Source organism: Monodelphis domestica, chromosome 4, assembly GCF_027887165.1.
Source record: "Monodelphis domestica isolate mMonDom1 chromosome 4, mMonDom1.pri, whole genome shotgun sequence".
Classification (NCBI taxonomy): Eukaryota; Metazoa; Chordata; class Mammalia; order Didelphimorphia; family Didelphidae; genus Monodelphis; species Monodelphis domestica.
The window spans coordinates 277,663,577-277,683,188 of NC_077230.1; the positions used below are offsets into that span (position 1 = coordinate 277,663,577).

Here is a 19,612-nt window from a genome sequence, read left to right on the forward strand (position 1 = left end):
AAATTTGAATTCAGGTCTTTGTGACTCTACACAGGGCTTTATCCACTGAACCATATAGATACCTGTTACAGATGTGAATCTGAGCCTAAAAGGCAAAGAAACTTGTATCATTTTACACAATTAGTTTTTAGTGATGTGGAGAATCAAATGGAGCTGTTCTGATAGACCACAGGTTTTTCCTCCATCATATCTCATATTTCACTTCATTCAATGGCTTGTAAGTGATCTATTGTAAAAAGCAAACAACAAAAATTATCTTCTAAATTTAGATTGCAAGCTAACTCAATACTGATATCCTTTCTTATTTTCACTTTGCACTTCTGCATCTAGCACTGAGATCTGCACAAATTAGTTAAAAAATTCTCATTATCCTGAGTTGAATCTGTCATTAATGGTAAAAGGACACTTAAATGGAACATTGGATAGAGTACTGAACTTGGAGTCAAGAAAATATGAATTTGAATTTGACTTCAGATATTTACTAGCTGTGTGATTATAGGCAAGTTGCTTAACCCTGTTTGCCTCAGTTTCCTCTTCTGTAAAGTGAGCTAGAGAAGGAAATGACAAAGCACTCTGGCATCCTTGCCAAGAAAATTACAAATGCGATCATGAAGAGTTAGACATAATTGAAATGACTGTATAACAACAACAAATGTATGTGGTATGTAAAAAATAGACTTGAATACAGGACTACAATCCCCATGAGCCTTTGCTCCACTTCCCCAGAATGCCTTGTAATCTCACCTGGGCTGAGATCAAGAAGATATTTAAGTTGATTCAAAGGCTTTTGAGGGCTGTTGGCTCTGTTTGGACTTCCATTTTGGAGCAGGCACGTCTCTTGCATGATGTGAGGTTATTTTGTCTAGGCCTCTGGACTAGGCACATGTTTCTTACTTGTATATTCTTTAATCTTTAACCTTTAATAAACCTCTAAAAAGGATAATACTCCTTGCTGAGAGAAACTAATTTCTACCTGCCTCAGTCTCCACATATTCCTAAATTCTAATCATTACAGTTGGCAACCACGAAGGGATCAGAGAGGGAAAAGAGAGAAAAGATTAGAGAGAAGAAACAGACTTTTCAAACAGAAACCTAAAAAGCAATGGGCTGTTTAAAAGGATTTTTGACTCTTCTGGCAATTTCATTGATTTTACCTGCCTGTCTGGGAGCAGACTCAGCCCAAAGATTCAACTTTGAATTTGAAAATGGGTGGCCCAGCGAACTGGAACCCAGAGACGGGAGGTCTCTAGTTAAAATCTGGCCTCTGATGCTTCCCAGCTATGGGGCCCTGGACGGGTCCCTTGAACCCCATAGCCTAGCCTTTACTACTCTACCTTCGGACAATAGACATTTAAATGGATAATTAAAAACAAACAAACAAAAAAAAAACCCCAAGGAACTTTGAAGAGACTAAAGGCTACATTCTAAGGCATTTCAGACTCCAGTGGTTTATAAAAAAATCTCTGTATTCTATTGCATTTTTTGTTTAAGGTTTAACTTTGTGATTTTAAGTTCATATATTACTGGATTCAATATTATTCTGCTTGAACTGAAGGTTGATTGAATTTATTTTGAATGTACTGAGTTTTGAAATTCTGTTGTTTTTCCCCTATAACTGTTGAACAAATATTGTTGTGAATAAGCCCATATATGAAAAAACAGGTTTTTTTGAGGATAGATGGAATTCAGAACTGGTTATAATTGTATTAACAACCTTTGGAAAATTTAATGTGCTAAATACCTCAAATGATTTGATTTTAAGGGTTTTTTAAATATGATTTTTGGAATTTTTTTTAACAATCTGGTTATTTTTGCCTGCTCCTACCACGAGGTAAGGCCCATTAGCTGAAGTGAAATACATTTTATAAACCCCAACCTTCCCACATGTGAATGGAAGTTGGGCAGTTAATCTCAGGGCATTTGTATCCCTATAAGCCTCCAAGAAAAAGGAGCACCCCTTTATTTATGCTCTTCAGCTCACTATTTTACTTCTACCAGAATGATATCTAGATTTCTTGATTATGCTCTAAACCCAAGATGAGTTTTACTTTGTTTTAAAAAATATGTTTAAATACCAAGGTTGAAGGATTGCTATGTTTGTAAAGATTGTGACAAATGTCCATCAATTCATAGGTTTTAAAAATGTCATACAGCAACTTATGTGAAATATGAAAGTGTGTTTGTTTGCTATTGTAATTAATTGGGCTATTGAGAATTTTGGGGATTTTGATATCTACATATTTGTACTACTGTATTTTTAAAAATGAAAAATTGTTAACCTTGTTCAATTCATTTGCCTTCTACTCACAGTGATCATGGCCAGATACAAAGAGGAAATGGATCTCATTTTTTGGTGAGAAAACCTTGTATGCTATATTTTCTTAACTGACACAGAGTGTCAATGGTTATAAGCTATATTTTTGAATTTTTAAAAGCTCTTTTATTAATATATATTTCTTGCATGTGCAATATACTTTTTCAGTTTTTTTATTATTTTTTCTCTCCTTTTTATATTTGAAGCACATGTCACCAGTATTAAGATTTTCTTTAACCTTTTGATTTTTAAGTTTAAGATACATTTGCTAATACATGCCCTAAAAGGCTTGTGACTATAAAAATGATGCCACTAATTATTTAAATAAATTATGGGACTTTGCTTAATGATTCTGTCTGATTCCAGGACAAGAGATACACACAAGAGCCATTTCATAGGGCCAATTAAAGGCCAATCTAGGATGGATTGATGCATTTCTAGGCCAATACAAAGGTCTTGAACCTAGTGTGAAGACTCGAGGTTACTATGTTTAACATGTGTTAAGATATAGGCTTTCCTTGTATCCACACTCACCCTGAAGATACTCACAGACCAGTATCCCCGAAACCTTGGCTCCTACTTGGCTTCTATAATCTGGTCCCTTTCTTTTCTGCCTCTCATAGTGTGGTACCTTTCTGTAGTCCTGGCAATGACTGGGTAAATGCATCATTACTTAGATCATTTTGATTGGGCCCTGATTGAAGGACCTGTTATAGATTTATTTTTTCTTCTACTTGAAATTTTTACACATAAGACTTTGATAGTCTATATTTTCATCCAGAAATTTTTCTTTCCTTTTGATTTTTCTGATGTCTTTTTAATATCTCTTGCCAATTGATTCATATACCTCATACCTCAGCCATGCATCCCTAAGTGATCCCCTTTTTGTTATATCACCCTCTTAATGAGGGGAATGTAAAAAAAATATCATTATTTAAATTACAAAGTTTAAATTCCTTTTGAGAAGAATTTTAGGTAAAGAAGATGCTACTTCCCTGAATTCAGAAACTGAACTGTTGGAGAAGCCATCATGAAGAAGCCTCCAGACCACAAAATGCACAAAAATGAACTTTGGGTATGGTTAATGAACATTTATTTGCATGCATACTTTAATGCCAAAGGGGACTGCCCCCTAACTGGCTTTCTGTCAATGCGTCCAGTAATTATTGGTTTTATTCTTTTCTTTCTCTTATCCTCAAATTATTGTAATCTTTAAATTGATTATGTTTTCATGATCCTTTGGAAAAAAATTAAATTTTTTGCAAACGATCAAAGGGGGGGGGGAATGTAAAAAATAGACTCGAATACAGGACTACAATCCCCACGAGCCTTTGCTCCACTTCCCCAGAATGCCTTGTAATCTCACCTGGGCTGAGATCGAGAAGATATTTAAGTTGATTCAAAGGCTTTTGAGGGCTGTTGGCTCTGTTTGGACTTCCGTTTTGGAGCAGGCACGTCTCTTGCATGATGTGAGGTTATTTTGTCTAGGCCTCTGGACTAGGCACATGTTTCTTACTTGTATATTCTTTAATCTTTAACCTTTAATAAACCTCTAAAAAAGATAATACTCCTTGCTAAGAGAAACTAATTTCTACCTGCCTCAGTCTCCACATATTCCTAAATTCTAATCATTACAGGTATGGTGTCATGCTGTCAAGGTGTTTTCTGGAAGGACAGGCAGTGGGCTATTTTGGCAACGAATAGTCTCCAGAAATGTCAGAGTCTGGGTGTATAACAGTGATGCCAATGGTATCTTTAGGAAATTTTCATAAGGATGCAAACTATGTTATGTTCTAGGTACATTTGAATTGAGCAAAGTCTACTTTGGGTGAACCAGTAAGTCTTTCATTGTTTTCATTCATGTTCTATAATTTTTCTCACATCTCTTCCCTTCTCCTCATTCACACAGCCCCCACCCTAGTTCAAGTCCTTATATCCTCTGATTCAGCTCTTTATAATAATAACCTTTGAAATAGTTTCTCTGACTCTAATCTCTACCATCTAACACTATCCACTATAGATAAGAGGAACAGTAGATGGTGTACTGAACCTGGGGTCAGACTGACCCAAATTTAAATTTGATCTCAGACACTATCCATATGACCATGGAAAGTCATTTAATCTCTTCCTCAGTTTCCTAAATTGTTAACTGAAATTTTTGACCTCTGCCAAGGCAGAGGGAGAGAGCCAATCCTCCTTAGCCCATAGCTACTATTGCAGCATAAGATGTATGATAAATTTGGTCTTTACCTTGTAAAGGACCTTATCTTTATTAGTGAAAATAGACTTTGCTTGTGGAAAATGGGTGATTTACTAGTAAAAATATAGGAATGAAGAAATGGAGATCATGGCTAAAAAAACAAGTTTAGCAGTATGAACATAAGGGATGATGACCGAAGAATGTGATGAAGAATATGAAGAATTCATAACTCTATAATGGAGATGAAACTGTAATAACTGTGAGGTTTAAGATTAGGGAAGAGTATTATAGTGGAAAGAGCTTTATATTTGGAATCTTGGGAACTGGATTCAAATTTCAACTCTACCCATTACTACTTTGAAACCATGACCCAGTCACTTAAAATTTCTGGGTCTAGTTTCCTCATCTGTGAAATGAGAAGGTCACTATAGGTCTCATATGCAACTGTATATCCTCCTGGTATGGGTGGCTAGGAATGAAAAGATATAAATGTGATGGAGGATGAGCATTGATAAATTGACAGTTTGGAATATCCAAAATAAAATCAATAAAAATTATGAACTCCTTAAATATGAGAGCAAGGCACAGTGTGAAGTGAGGTAGACTGGACCAATAATAAGCCATATACAGAATTTATTAAGGAAAGATGAAGAGTAACCATGAAGTTAGTAGGTGACAAGAATATCATATAGATGAAATTCACTTGATAAAAAAAAATATCAAGTTGTGGTAGTAGAAGGAGCACCTTGAAATGGCTTAATGAGTATTTTGAGATCATGAGAGGAAGAAAACCCAGTATGGTAGAGGAGGAATTAAAAAAATGCCACATTTGTGACATGAAGGTGTGAGTGTAATAGATCTAGGATGATGAAGTATTAAAAATATAGTTGGGTTTCCAGAAAGGGAGATCAAAAGCAAGTAGGGATTATCAGATCAGATCAAAGAGGATACAGATGAGAATGCTGGGCAGGGATTTTGTATTTTACAAGATGGTAATTCTGAGTCAGAGATATTTAAAAAAAAGTAAGAGGTAAAATTATTGAGCAAGGGAATTGCAATTAATGGTGTAGATGGCTGCTTAATAAATTCACAGTTGAAAAAGCAGGTTAAATTCTTGGTTATTATAAGCTATATGACCTTGAAAAGATTATGTCCCCTTCATGACCCCACTTTCTTCATCTTTGCTAGAAGAAGGTCCCTTCCATCCTTGACATTCCAAGATTCTGTGTGTATATGCTCTTCTATGCCTGTAGATGAAAACTCTTATTTATAAGTTTGTTCTGTTATTTGTGAGGGTGGTGGCAAATGCCATCATTTGCTAGTTGTCAGAGGTGCTGAGAGGCTTTGGGGCACTGAACACAGAAAGCTCATTGCCCGTTCATTGTGCAGTCTGATGAGTTTGCCACCCGTGTTCCATTCATCTCAACTGGCAGACAGAGCCTGGGTCCTGCAAGCCCTGGCAGGGAGACCAAAGCAGAGCTGTCAACCTGATCTCTGCTGTGTCCTTTATTAATTCTGACAAGCCATGAGGAAGGGTCATGGTGCCTTTTAACACGCCAGCAGCAAGATCCAGGTGAGAGGATTTTCATCAATTAGAACAGAGTGTTTGGGCAGTCTGTTTGAAAAACGCTTAGAAACAAAGAGTTATTTTTCTCCTTGAATCATTCAACAAAATGTAGGGTGATTTGGGACCAAAGAAATCCTTTAAATTTTAGTCAAGTAAATACTCATCTCCTTTGGAGGCATTGAATTCATCCTGTATATTTTAATGAACAATAAAAAAACAGCTTAAATCTAGAGAGTTTTAATTTGCCAAAGTGCTTTGTGACATTTAATTCAATTCCATGTACATTTATTTTTAATTTTTAACATTCTTTTCCTTTTAAATTTTGCACTCTAAATTTTCTCCTTCTCTCCAATGCCTTCCTCACCCACTGATAAAGGAAGCAAAATAATAACAATTATACATGTGAAAACGTCTGAAACATTTCCATTAGTCATATTGTAAAAGCAAGAGCAGAAAAATATGCTCAATTTGGACTCAAAGTTCATCATTTTCTTTTTTGCAGGTGCATGTCCTTTTTACCAGCATAAATTCTGTGGAATTATCTTGGATCATTATATCAGTCAGAATGGCCAACTCTTTCACAATTAGTCATCATTACAACACTTCTATTACTGTGCGCAATGATCTCCTGGTTCTTCTCACTTCATTTTGCATCAGTTCATATAAGTCATCACCTTGCCTCAGTTCAAATAGGTCTTGCCATATTTTATTTCATTGTTTCCTAAAACCATCTTACACTTCACTATAGTACTCCAGCAAAATCATTTGCCACAACTAGTTCATTCATTCTCCAACTATGAACATCTTCTCAATTTTCCAATCTTTGTCAACATAAAAAGCTACTATTAGTATTTTTGAACATATAGGTCCTTTCCATTTTTTTTATCTTTTTGGTGTCCAACCCTAGTAGTGGTGTTGCTGGGCCAAAAGTTTTGCACAGTTTAACAGCCCTTTAAGGGTAGTTCCAAATTTTTCTTCAGACTGTTTGGACCAGTTCACAACTCCATCAACAGTTTATCAGTGTACCTATTTTCCCTCATTCCCTCCAGCATTTCTCATTTCTGATAGGTGAGAGATGGTACCAGATTTTAATTTGTATTTCTCTAATCAGTAATGGCTTAGAACTTTTTTTGATATGATTATAAATAACTTTAATTTTTTTTTTCTTCTGAAGGTTGTCTATTGGACTTTTTTATTAATTAGGGAATGACTATTTTTTTTTACAAATTTGTTTCTTTTCTCTATTTATCTGAGGAATGTGGCCTTTAATAGAGTAATTTCTTTGAATTTTTTGATATTGCTTTATTATCTATGTTTTTTTTCCATTTTCTCATTTTTCCTTTAGGTAATTGTAGTGTAGTATAGCAGAGAGACCAATGGTATACCAGTCAGAAAATCTGGATCCAAATCCCTGTTATATCACCTATTTGTTAACCGTGTGATGGGTAGGTCACTTCCATTGTAATGGGATAGAAAGACTACTGGTCTTGGACTCATGAAAAACCTGGATTCGAATCTACCCTTTGACATGAGAAAATCACTGAATTTCCTTTCTTCAATTTCCTAATCTATGAGTTGGCATTTTGTTATTTTTTCATAAATGGTCAGATAATAAATATTTTAGGCTTTGTTGGCTGAAAGGCAAAATTGAGGAGATTATGTATGTACTAATATGGCAAGAAATTAAGCACATTTCCATAGACATTTTTGATGAAATTAAAAATATAATCATTAATATCAAGTAAAATTATTTGTAATATGTTTTTACTAAGGGGAAGAATGGAGTTTTGGGGGGTGTAAAATTTCATTTAATTAGAAATTGAGAGTAGTATTTCCTTTCATTAAAATCAATTACAATTGTTAACCTGTTAATGGTGATCTGTAGTGACATTTTCTGTAATTAATTTTTGAAAATGTCTTTTCAAACAAGAAGGTACTTCCAAAAACTGATATTAGTTATATATTTTCTATACTCTATCTACACTTATAGAATTATATTATTCCCTTAATATTAGATTTTAGTATGTTATTACATTTCAGATTAATGACTTTTAATTGAAGGATTTTTTAATTGAAGCAAAATTAAATGGATTTTTACATATGGAAAATGCTACTAGAACTGTAGTTTGAGTTCAGAAAATATATTTCCTACAAATTTGTTATGGGAATGGAGATCTCATGTCTTGTTTTAACTTTTGACAGAATGATAAGTGTACGAAGTAACTCAACATTACTTGTCATTCAAACACAAGTAGCTATGGTGATGTCTAGGTATCTCACTGGATAGAGCACCAACCTAGAGTCAGGAAAGACTAAGTTTGAATACCACCTTAAATATTTATTGGCTGTGTAACTGAGCAAATCATTCCCCTTTGTTTACTTCAGTTTCCTCATCCATAACATAGAGAAACAATAGCACTTTTGTTACATGGTTATTGTGAAGATCAAATAAAATAATATTTATAAAATGTTTAGCACCATGTCTGGCACAGAGTAAAAAATTATATAAATCTTATTTAGTATAATTATTAGGTGACATTGAATTAAGTTAATATATAAATAGTTTTGCCTTCTAATTTAATCTGGAAGAGATATTTCCAAGTTTAAAACAAAATCTAGTTTCCAAAGTCATTCAGTGGATGACAAAAAGGGTTGTCAGTGGTTCTTCTCTTTCAGAAAAATTTTAATTTTGCTCCTCAGCAAAGGTAATGAAAAATGAAATAAAATGCTACAGAATAATGATATGTAGGACAACTGGACCACTGTTGCTTTATAAATGCAACATTGCCAGATGGGGGCAACAGGGAGAAGCCTTGAGATGCCTACAGGTAGTATATTTTACATTTCCTCAATTCTGCCATGATAATGAGAAATGGGGTAATAAGTAAGTGAATGAGTGTGGCTGTCTTTCAATAAGTTTTAATTTTAATTTTTTTTAATTCTTAGTTCACTAATCATACAAAAGTAAGAGCAGTGGGTTCAGCTAGGTGACTCAGAGGACTAAGAGCCAAGTCTAAAGAAGGGAGGCCTTGGGTTCAAATTTAATTTTGGACACTTTTAGCTGGAGTTGGGCAAATAACCCCCCTTTCCTAACCTTATTGCTTTTCTGCTTTGGAACCAATGCAGCATTGATTCTAAGATGGAAAATAAGGTTTTTTTAATTTCTTTGTTGTTTTTGTTTTTAATAGAACAGACTGGATTTGGGTTGAAAGGGGAATAATAGTTTGCTGATACCTCTCCTAATCTATAAAAAAGGGACATTGATATCTGCAGAACCTACTACACTGGTTGCCATTGAGATAGTGAGGTAAGCAGCCTGATGCCGTAGACAAAGCAATGCATTTGGAGTAAGAAGACTTGGGTTCTCCTATATAGTAAATGATGTCTATGTGATCTGGGCCAAATAATTTAATTTCTCTTGGTCTCAGTTTCCAAATAATAATAGCTAATGTTTATAGAGCAGTTTGAGATTTATAAAATTCTTTTCTTGCCCAGAGTCACATGCCTAGAAAGTATCTAAGACAAGATTTCCTTCCTTCCTTCCCTCTTTCCTTCCTTCCTTCCTTCCTTCCTTCCTTCCTTCCTTCCTTCCTTCCTTCCTTCCTTCCTTCCTTCCTTCCTTCCTTCCTTCCTTCCTTCCCTCCTTCCCTCCTTCCTTCCCTCCTTCCCTCCTTCCTTCCCTCCTTCCCTCCTTCCTTCCCTCCTTCCCTCCTTCCCTCCTTCCTTCCTTCCTTCCTTCCTTCCTTCCTTCCTTCCTTCCTTCCTTCCTTCCTTCCTTCCTTCCTTCCTTCCTTCCTTCCTTCCTTCCTTCCTTCCTTCCTTCCTTCCTTCCTTCCTTCCTTCCTTCCTTCCTTCCTTCCTTCCTTCCTTCCTTCCTTCCTTCCTTCCTTCCTTCCTTCCTTCCTTCCTTTCTTCCTTCCTTCCTTCCTTCCTTCCTTCCTTCCTTCCTTCCTTCCTTCCTTCCTTCCTTCCTTCTTCCTTCCTTCTTTTCTTCCTTCCTTCCTTCATTTTTCCTTCCTTTCTTTGTAGGATACTTACATCCAGTATCTGTTCTCTGAGATCCATTTATAGATTTGCCAAATGGTCATTACTAAACTTCAAATCTGAACATGCTACTCTTCTTATCAAGAAGTTTTAGTGGGAATAATAGAAATCTCTAGTTGTTTACAGAAACTTTTACTACTACCTATGACACAATGTAGCATAGGTACCTGATGGCACCCTAGATAGAGCACTGGGAAGTAAGGAAAATTTGGGTTCAAATCAAGGCTCAGACACTTATCAGTTCTATATCCTGGACAAATCACACGCCTTCTTTTTTCCTCTGCTTTCAAATAGGGATAAGAATAGCACCTACCTCCTAGGATTGTTGTCAGGATCAAATAAGATGCTATTTGTACAAAAACCTAGCAGTGTCTGGTACATAGTAGGTGCAGCATAAAAATATCCCCTCTCCCTTCCCATTATTGCTTATATAATCATATCATTGGTATTGATTCTGGCCCTGAGATATTTGGACTAACAACTTCCCTTTCATATGAAGGTTTTTGGCTCTGCCCAGAGAATTACACACATCTGCTAGAAGTCCCTTTCTCCTTCTAGGTCCAAGTCAGATGTCACCTCCAGCTCCTTTTCTTCCCTGCCTCCACTTATGCTGTTTTTCCAAAAAAGACTTCCAGCATGCAGTTTTTGCTCAAGAAGAATGCCAAACCATGTTTTTTTCAAAGATGAGCCAGTTATTGCCAGAGACCTCAGCTGTCAGTCTCATCTTTTTCCACAAACAGAAATAATGTTTTCTTTTCTATTCCAGAGCAAAGTTGAATATAGGCAATAAAGTCACTCCAGGGGTGTGGTTATAATGAGACAGCTGTCTCCCTGGGGTTTAGGTCGCATTCAGTTAAGACATTTCCCCAGCTTACCAAGGGTTAAATTACATCTTGGTAGCCAAGTCATCTCTTTTGCTTGGCCTGTCCGGGAAGCCTTAGTGCTTCATTCATTTACATGGAATAGTAACAACAACAACAAAAAATGTAATAAGCCTGCAGAAATGAAAGTTAATTATGTCATATTCTGGGAATGCAAATATTTTAGACACTTTAATCCCAGTCTCTATTTGGCATATTAGATCAGATGCTGTTGTCCTTAGTTCAGTCCCTGAGGTATATAATGCACTGATCAGAAAACTTAGTGGGAGAGCTGATACCCAACAAAAGATGAAATTCAATTAGCTCAAATCTTTGCGGTTTTAGCAGCTGAATGAAGACAGACAAACCTCATGGGGGCCTCTCTGGGAAGCAGGAAGTATTGTATAATGTTGTAAAAATCTATGTCTTTGAAGGCTATTCAAAGACTATTTCTAAATAGGTATAAATAGCTTTAGGGTAAGCAAAACACCAAATGGCACCTAATGGATCAATATGAATCATTCTTTAGCTGTACACTGACATGTATTGTCCCTCAATCCCTTCCTTGAAACTGATCTTAATCTATGGAGGACACAGAAAAAAACCCAAATTCTATCATTATTGATGAGATTGAAGATTTATTAAGACTTTCTCTCCATTCAGTGATTAGTTAACAAATATTTATTAAATGTTTAATGTAGTGCCAGGTACTGTGCTAACTCCTGGAACACAAATAAAAACAAATTAAAAAAAATATTTCTGCTTTCAAGAAGTTCACAGTCTAATGAGAGAGTCAGCTATGTATATATAAGAAATATGCAGTATAAATGTAAGGTAATCTTTTGTAAAATAAACTTACATTAATTTTTATATCCTCTAAAGTTCCCATTTATCTTTACTCATTTCCTCTCCTGGAAATCAAACAAATAATTTTAAAGTAAAAAAGAGAAAAATAGCAAAACTGATCAATCCATAAAACAAATATGAAAGCATATTAACTAGTGTCCTATACCTGTGGACTTCCTAAGTCTACAAAGAATTTGGGGAAGGTATCTTCTCACACACTTGGTCTTTATAATTTTGGCTCATTCATTTTAAAAATCATTTTGTAGTTGTTGTTTTTTCCCATTTGCATTGTTGTACTGACTATTTTGTGTCAGCTCCTTACTGTTTATCATATTTATAATTTTACAGCATGATTATATTTATTTATTCTTTATTATCTTATTCTCAAAAATCTTTAAGTCATTCCTCAATTGATGAATATCTATTTTGCTCCTAATTATTTTCTACTGCCCAAAATGATGCTATAAATATTTTAGTTTGTATAGGGACTTGATTATCAATGACCTCCTTGGGGTATATACCTACTAGTGAGATCTCCAAAATAAAGAACATGGGGGTTTTCCATATCTCATTGTATAATTCTGAATTGTTTTAATGGAAACTAATATTAGAGAGAAGGCACTGTTCTGAGAGAGGATGAGAACTGGAAAAAAATAATCCTGGAAAAAGGTGAAATTCAAATCTTCAGTGAAGTTAGGAAAGCGAGCGATGCATTCCAGGTAGTGTGATAGAAAGTGAAAATATAGAAAGTCAGCAGATGGATTGTCTTGTACCAGGAATTTACAAGTAGACTCCTTTGCCCGAGTTAGAGTATGTAGAAGGAATTAAAAGTAAAGAATAATGAAAGATAGTAAAGGATCAGGTTATAAAGCATTTTAATATTAAACAGCCTATTTTAAAATTTTTATTCCAGAGAGAATAGGGAGCCACTGGATTTTGTTGACTAGGGAATGGATATGATAAAATCTGTATCCTGGGAAAATCCCTTTGACAATTAAATGGAGAATGGACTAGAGTGGGAAAAGATATGAGGCAAAGAGACCAACCAGAAGGTTATTGTAATAGTTCCTCAAAGAGGTTATGAGGAACCTTACCAAAATGGTGACAGGGAAGAGAAGGAAATCTATATAGGAAGTGTTGTGAGGATAGAAATAGCAAGGTTTGTTAATAGATGAGAGAGATATGGGTGAAGACTCAGTACTTACATAAAGACCTCGGGCCTTGCTAACCGGAATGATAATGCTGAGATCAAAGTAAACCAGGATATTGGAAAGAGGGGAGAGAGGATTGCTAGGAAAGAAGGATGAGCTATTCTTTGAGCATGTTAAATGATGAACAAATCTTAGAGAGCTGTGTAAATTCTAGCTATTATGATGTTGATCATTGTTACGTACATATTATTGAGCTTGAGGTATCTTTCAATTTGAGATGTCCAATCATCTAATTTGAGATGGCCAATAAGCAATTGGAATGGGAGATTAAAGATCAAGAATAAGGTGAAGGCTGAATAAATAGATCTGAGAATCACCTGCAGAGAGATGATTATTTAACTCATAGGAGTTAATGAGATTACTGGGTAAGATAGTATATAGGGCAAAAAAGAAAAGGATCCAAAATAAATCAGTAGGAACCTCCTTGTTGAGTGTAAGTGACCTGGATCTATCAACAATTAAGAAAGAAGTTGTGAAAAGCAGCTAGGTAACTCATTGGAGAGAAAATTGGACCAGGAATCACTAAGATATGGGTTCAAATTTGTCTTGAGACATTTATTTTATGACCCTGGGTAGGTCACTTAACTTTTCTCAGCTTCTGTTTCCTCAATTGTTTAATTAGGATAGTAACAGTACCTAATTCCCATGGCTGTTGTGGGGAAGGGGATAAAATGAATGAATGCATTTAGCAGAGTGCATTATAGTATATAATAAATATATAGTATATAGTACGATATGTAGTAAGAGTATATAGTATAGTATAGCATATAGTAAAAGTTTATAGCATATAGTAAAAGTATAGTAAATATTTATTCTGTTTATAAAAGCAGAAAGAAAACAGGAGAGATCAGTGTTATAAAAATCAGTAGAGGACTTCAGGGTTAACATGGCTGCAATCTAGACGTGAATCGCTTCCTCTCCCAGGCACCGAAAGAAATAGTCTACCTCAAAAGAGCATAAAAATCACCTTTGGAAGAACAGAGGGACTCTCCAGTACCCCACAGAAACAAAGGTATGTGGGGCTTGCCCAAAAAACCAGAGATAAAAAAAAAAACCTATATGCTATACTACAGGAGATTATAGAAGAAAATTGCCCACATGTTCTGGAGAAAGGGGGCAAAATAGAAATAGAAAGGGTTCATAGAACACCCTCTATACTAAATCCCCAAAAGACAACCCCCAGGAATGTATCGCCAAATTCAAGAGCTTTCAAGAAAAGGAGAAAATCCTACAAGAAGCTAAGAAGAGGAGTTTCAGATATTGGGGGCTCCCATAAGGATCACACATGACTTAGAGGCTAACACACTAAGAGAACGCAAAGCATGGAACATGATATTTAGAAAGGAAAGAGAGCTGGGTCTCCAACCAAGAATCAACTACCCAGCAAAAATGATTATATACTTCCAGGGGAAAGTATGGGCATTCAACAAAATAGAAGATTTCCAAGCATTTGCTAAGAAAAGACCAGAATTTAGTGGAAAATTTGATATCCAATCACAGAAAGCAAGAGAAACATGAAAAGGTAAATATGAAAGAAAGGGAAAAGGAGATAAATCTTATCTTTTTCTTTAGTCAAACTCTCTTCTATAAGGACTACATTTACATCAAATTATATATATATATATATATATTAATATGTGGGGAAATGTATTGTATAACTCTCAAAAATTGTATGCACCATAAGAGTAGTTGGATGTGGGGAAATGTATTGTATAACTCTCAAAAATTGTATGCACCATAAGAGTAGTTGGAAGAATCATGCATAGGGAAAGATTGGGGTGTCAAGAAGATTTGGTGAAAGGGTGGGCAAAGAAAGGAAAAGGGAGGGAGGAAGTGTCGACAATACTAAGATTTACTTCAAGAAATGGGGGGGGGACTAAATAGAATAATCTTTTGCATACAAAGATACACATGGGAAGGGGAGGGGAAGATCTCTCATATGAGAAGGAGAGGAAGAGAGCATGAAGTGGTATTACTTAAACCTTACTCTCAGTGAAATCAACTCTGAGAGGGAAAAACATCTAGATACAGTGGGATGCTGAATTCTATCTTATCCAACAGGGTAAGAAATAAAGGGAAATTAAGGAGGGGGAAGGGAGAGGGAGTATAAAAAGGGAGGGAAGGAGAGGGGGGAGGGGAAGGGAGCATAAAAAGGGAGGGACTAGAAAGGGAAGCATACCAAGGGAGGGGACTAGGGGGACTGACCTAAAGTAAATCAATGGTTCAAAAGGATATAGCTAAAGAAGAAAGGTCAGAACTAGGGGAAGATATCAAAATGCAAGGGAATCCACAAGTGACAATCATAACTTTGAATGTGAATGGGATGAACTCACCCATAAAACATAGACAAATAGCAGATTGGATTAGAACCCCAAACCCTACCATATGTTGTCTTCAAGAACACATATGAGGCAGGTTGATACTCACAAGGTTAGAATTAAAGGATGGAGTAAGACCTTTTGGACCTCAACTGATAGAAAGAAGGCAGGAGTTGCAATCATGATATCTGACAAAGCCAAAGCAAAAAATAGACCTGATCAAAAGGGATAGGGAAGGTAAATATATTCTGTTAAAAGGGAGGATAGACAATGAGGAAATATCACTAATCAACATGTATGCACCAAATGGTATAGCATCCACATTTCTAATGGAGAAACTATAAGAATTGAAGGAGGAAATAGGCAGTAAAACCATATTAGTGGGAGACTTGAACAACCACTATCAAATTTAGATAAAGCAACCCAAAAAATAAACAAGAAAGAGGTAAAAGAGGTGAATGAAATCTTAGAAAAATTAGTTAATAGACATATGGAGAAAAATAAATAGGGACAAAAAGGAATACACCTTCTCAGCAACACATGACACATTCACAAAAACAGATCATACACTAGATCACAGAAACATGGCACTCAAATGCAGAAAAGCAGAAATAATAAATGCAACCTTTTTGGATCACAAAGCAATAAAAATATTGATCAGTAAGTGTACATGGAGAGTCAAATCAAAAATTAATTGGAAATTTAAAAATATGATACTCCAAAATCGGTTAGTTAGAGAAGAAATCATAGAAACAATGAATAATATTGCTGAGGAAAATGACAATGGTGAGACATCCTTTCAAACCTTATGGGATGCAGCCAAAGCAGTACTTAGAGGAAAATTCATATCCATGAGTGCATATATTAACAAATTAGGGAGGGCAGAGATCAATGAATTAGAAATGCAAATCAAAAAACTTGAGAACAAACAAATTAAAAACCCCCAGAAGAAAACCAAACTAGAGATCCTAAAAATTAAGGGAGAAATTAATAAAATTGAAAGTGATAGAACTATTGAGCTAATAAACAAGACTAGAATCTGGTACTTTGAAAAAACAGACAAAATAGACAAAGTACTGGTCAATCTAATTAAAAAAAGTAAAGAAGAAAGGCAAATTAACAGCATCAAGGATGGAAAGGGAGACCTCACCTCCAATTAAGAGGAAATTAAAGCAATCATTAAAAACTACTTTGCCCAACTATATGGCAACAATCTAGGTGACATAGATAAATACATACAAAAATATAAATTGCCTAGACTAACAGAAGAAGATATAGATTTCTTAAATAATCCCATATCAGGAAAAGAAATCCAACAGGCCATCAAAAAACTTCCTAAGAAAAAATCCCCAGGGCCTGATGGATTCACCAGTGAATTCTATCAAACATTCAAAGAACAACTAACCCCAATACTATACAAACTATTTGACATAATAAGCAAAGAGGGAGTTCTACCAAATTCCTTTCATGAAAAAACATGGTACTGATCCCAAAGCCAGGCAGGCCAAAAACAGAGAAAGAAAATTATAGAACAATCTCCCTAATGAATATAGATGCAAATATCTTAAATAGGATACTAGCAAAAAGACTCCAGCAAGTGATCAGAAGAGTCATTCACCATGATCAAGTAGGATTTATACCAGGGATTCAGGGCTGGTTCAATATTAGAAAAACCATCCACATACCTGACCACATCAACAAGCAAACCAACAAAAATCACATGATTATTTCAATAGATGCAGAAAAAGCCTTTGATAAAATGCAACACCCATTCCTATTAAAAAACACTAGAAAGCATAGGAATAGAAGGATAATTCCTAAAAATAATAAATAGTATATATATATATATATATATAAAACCATCAACTAATATCATCTGCAATGGGGATACATTAGATTTATTCCCAATAAGATCAGGAGTGAAACAAGGATGTCCATTATCACCTCTATTATTCGACATTGTACTAGAAATACTAATACTAGCAGTAGCAATTAGAGAAGAAAAAGAAATTGAAGGCATTAAAATAGGCAAGGAGGAGACCAAGTTATAACTCTTTGCAGATGACATGATGGTCTACTTAAAGAATCCTAGAGATTCAACCAAAAAGCTAATCGAAATAATCAACAACTTTACCAAAGTTGCAGGATACAAAATAAACCCACATAAGTCATCAGCATTTCTATATATTTCTAACACAGCTCAGCAGCAAGAAGTAGAAAGAGAAATCCCATTCAAAATCACCTTAGACAAAATAAAATACTTACGAATCTATCTCCCAAGCCAAACACAGGAAATATATTGACACAACTACAAAACACTCTCCACACAACTAAACTAGACTTGAACAATCGGAAGAACATTAACTGCTCATGGGTAGGATTAGGAAATTTGAGGTTTACATGAACCAATATAATAAGAATGCCTATCCTACCCAAACTTATTTATCTATTTAGTGCCATACCCATTGAACTTCCAATTTTTTTTTTTACTGATTTAGAAAAAAACATAACAAAGTTCATTTGGAAGAACAAAGGATCAAGGATATCCAGGGAAACAATAAAAAAAAATACAAAGGAATGGGGCCTTGCAGTCCCAGATCTGAGACTATATTATAAAGCAGCGGTCATCAAAACAAGGTGGTACTGGCTAAGAGACAGAAAGGAGGATCAGTGGAATAGACTCGGGGTAAGTGACCTCATCCGGACAGTATATGACAAACCCAGAGAACCCAGCTTTTGGGATAAAAATACACTATTTCATAAAAACTGCTTGGAAAATTGGAGGACAGTGTGGGAAAGATTAGGTTTAGATCAACACATCACACCCTACTCCAAGATAAATTCAAAATGGGTGAATGATTTGAACATAAAGAAGGAAAATATAAGAAAATTAGGTGAACACAGAATAGTATACATGTCAGACGTTTGGGAAGGGAAAGATTTTAAAACCAAGCAAGACTTAGAAAGAGTCACAAAATGTAAAATAAATAATTTTGACTACATCAAATTAAAAAGTTTTTGTACAAACAAAACCAATGTTACCAAAATCAGAAGGGTAGCAACAAATTGGAAAGCCATCTTCATAAAAACCTCTGACAAAGGTTTAATTACTCAAATTTACAAAGAGTTAAATCAATTGTACAAAAAATCAAGCCATTCTCCAATTGATAAATGGGCAGGGACATGAACAGGAAGTTCTCAGCCAAAGAAATCAAAACTATTAATAAGCACATGAAAAAGTGCTCTACATCTCTTATAATCAGAGAGATGCAAATCAAAGCAACTCTGAGGTATCACCTCACACCTAGCAGATTGGCTAACATGACAGCTATGGAAAGTAATGAATGCTGGAGGGGATGTGGCAAAGTAGGGACACTAATTCATTCCTGGTGGAATTGTGAATTGATCCAACCATTCTGGAGGGCAATTTGGAACTATGCCCAAAGGGCGCTAAAAGACTGTCTGCCCTTTGATCCAGCTATAGCATTGCTGGGTTTGTACCCCAAAGAGATAATAAGGAAAAAGACTTGTACAAGAATATTCATAGCTGCACTATTTGTGGTGGCCAAAATTGGAAAACGAGGGGATGCCCTTCAATTGGGGAATGTCTGAACAAATTGTGGTATATGTTGGTGATGGAATACTATTGTGCTAAAAGGAATAATAAAGTGGATGAATTCTATGGAGTCTGGAACAACCTCCAGGAAGTGATGCAGAGCGAAAGGAGCAGAATCAGAAAATCATTATACACAGAGACTGATACACTGTCGTACAATCGAAGGTGATGGACTTCTCCATTAGGGACAATGCAATGTCCCTGAACAATCTGCAGGGATCTAAAAAACACTATCCACAAGCATAGGATAAACTGTGGTAGTAAAAACACCTAGGAAAAGCAACTGCTTGACTACAGGGGTGGAGGGGATATGACTGAGGAGAGACTCTAAATGAACACTCTAATGAAAATACCAACAACAGGGAAATGGGTTCGAGTCAAGAACACATGTGATACCCAGTGGAATCATGTGTCAGCTATGGGAGAGGTGGTGGGAGTCGGGGGGAGGAAAAGAAAATGATTTTTGTTTCCAGTGAATAATGTTTGGAAATGCCCAAATAAAATAATGTTTAAAAAAATCAGGAGAGAAGCAGGGTGGAAAGAGAGAGAAAATGAGAGAGAGAGACAAAGAGACAGAGAGACAGAGAGACAGAGACAGAGAGAGACACAGAGAGAGACACAGAGACACAGAGAGAG

General features: G+C 35.5%; 1 long non-coding RNA gene across 1 annotated transcript in view; it reads right to left on the reverse strand.

Moving 5' to 3' along the window:
• Positions 1-13,164, reverse strand: part of LOC103105832 (uncharacterized) — a 96,133-nt gene extending 82,969 nt beyond the window's left edge. The window contains exon 1 of the long non-coding RNA XR_468021.2: positions 13,037-13,164. This is a non-coding gene — a long non-coding RNA (uncharacterized LOC103105832). The remainder of the gene's footprint in view (positions 1-13,036) is intronic.
• Positions 13,165-19,612: the final 6,448 nt, after the last annotated feature.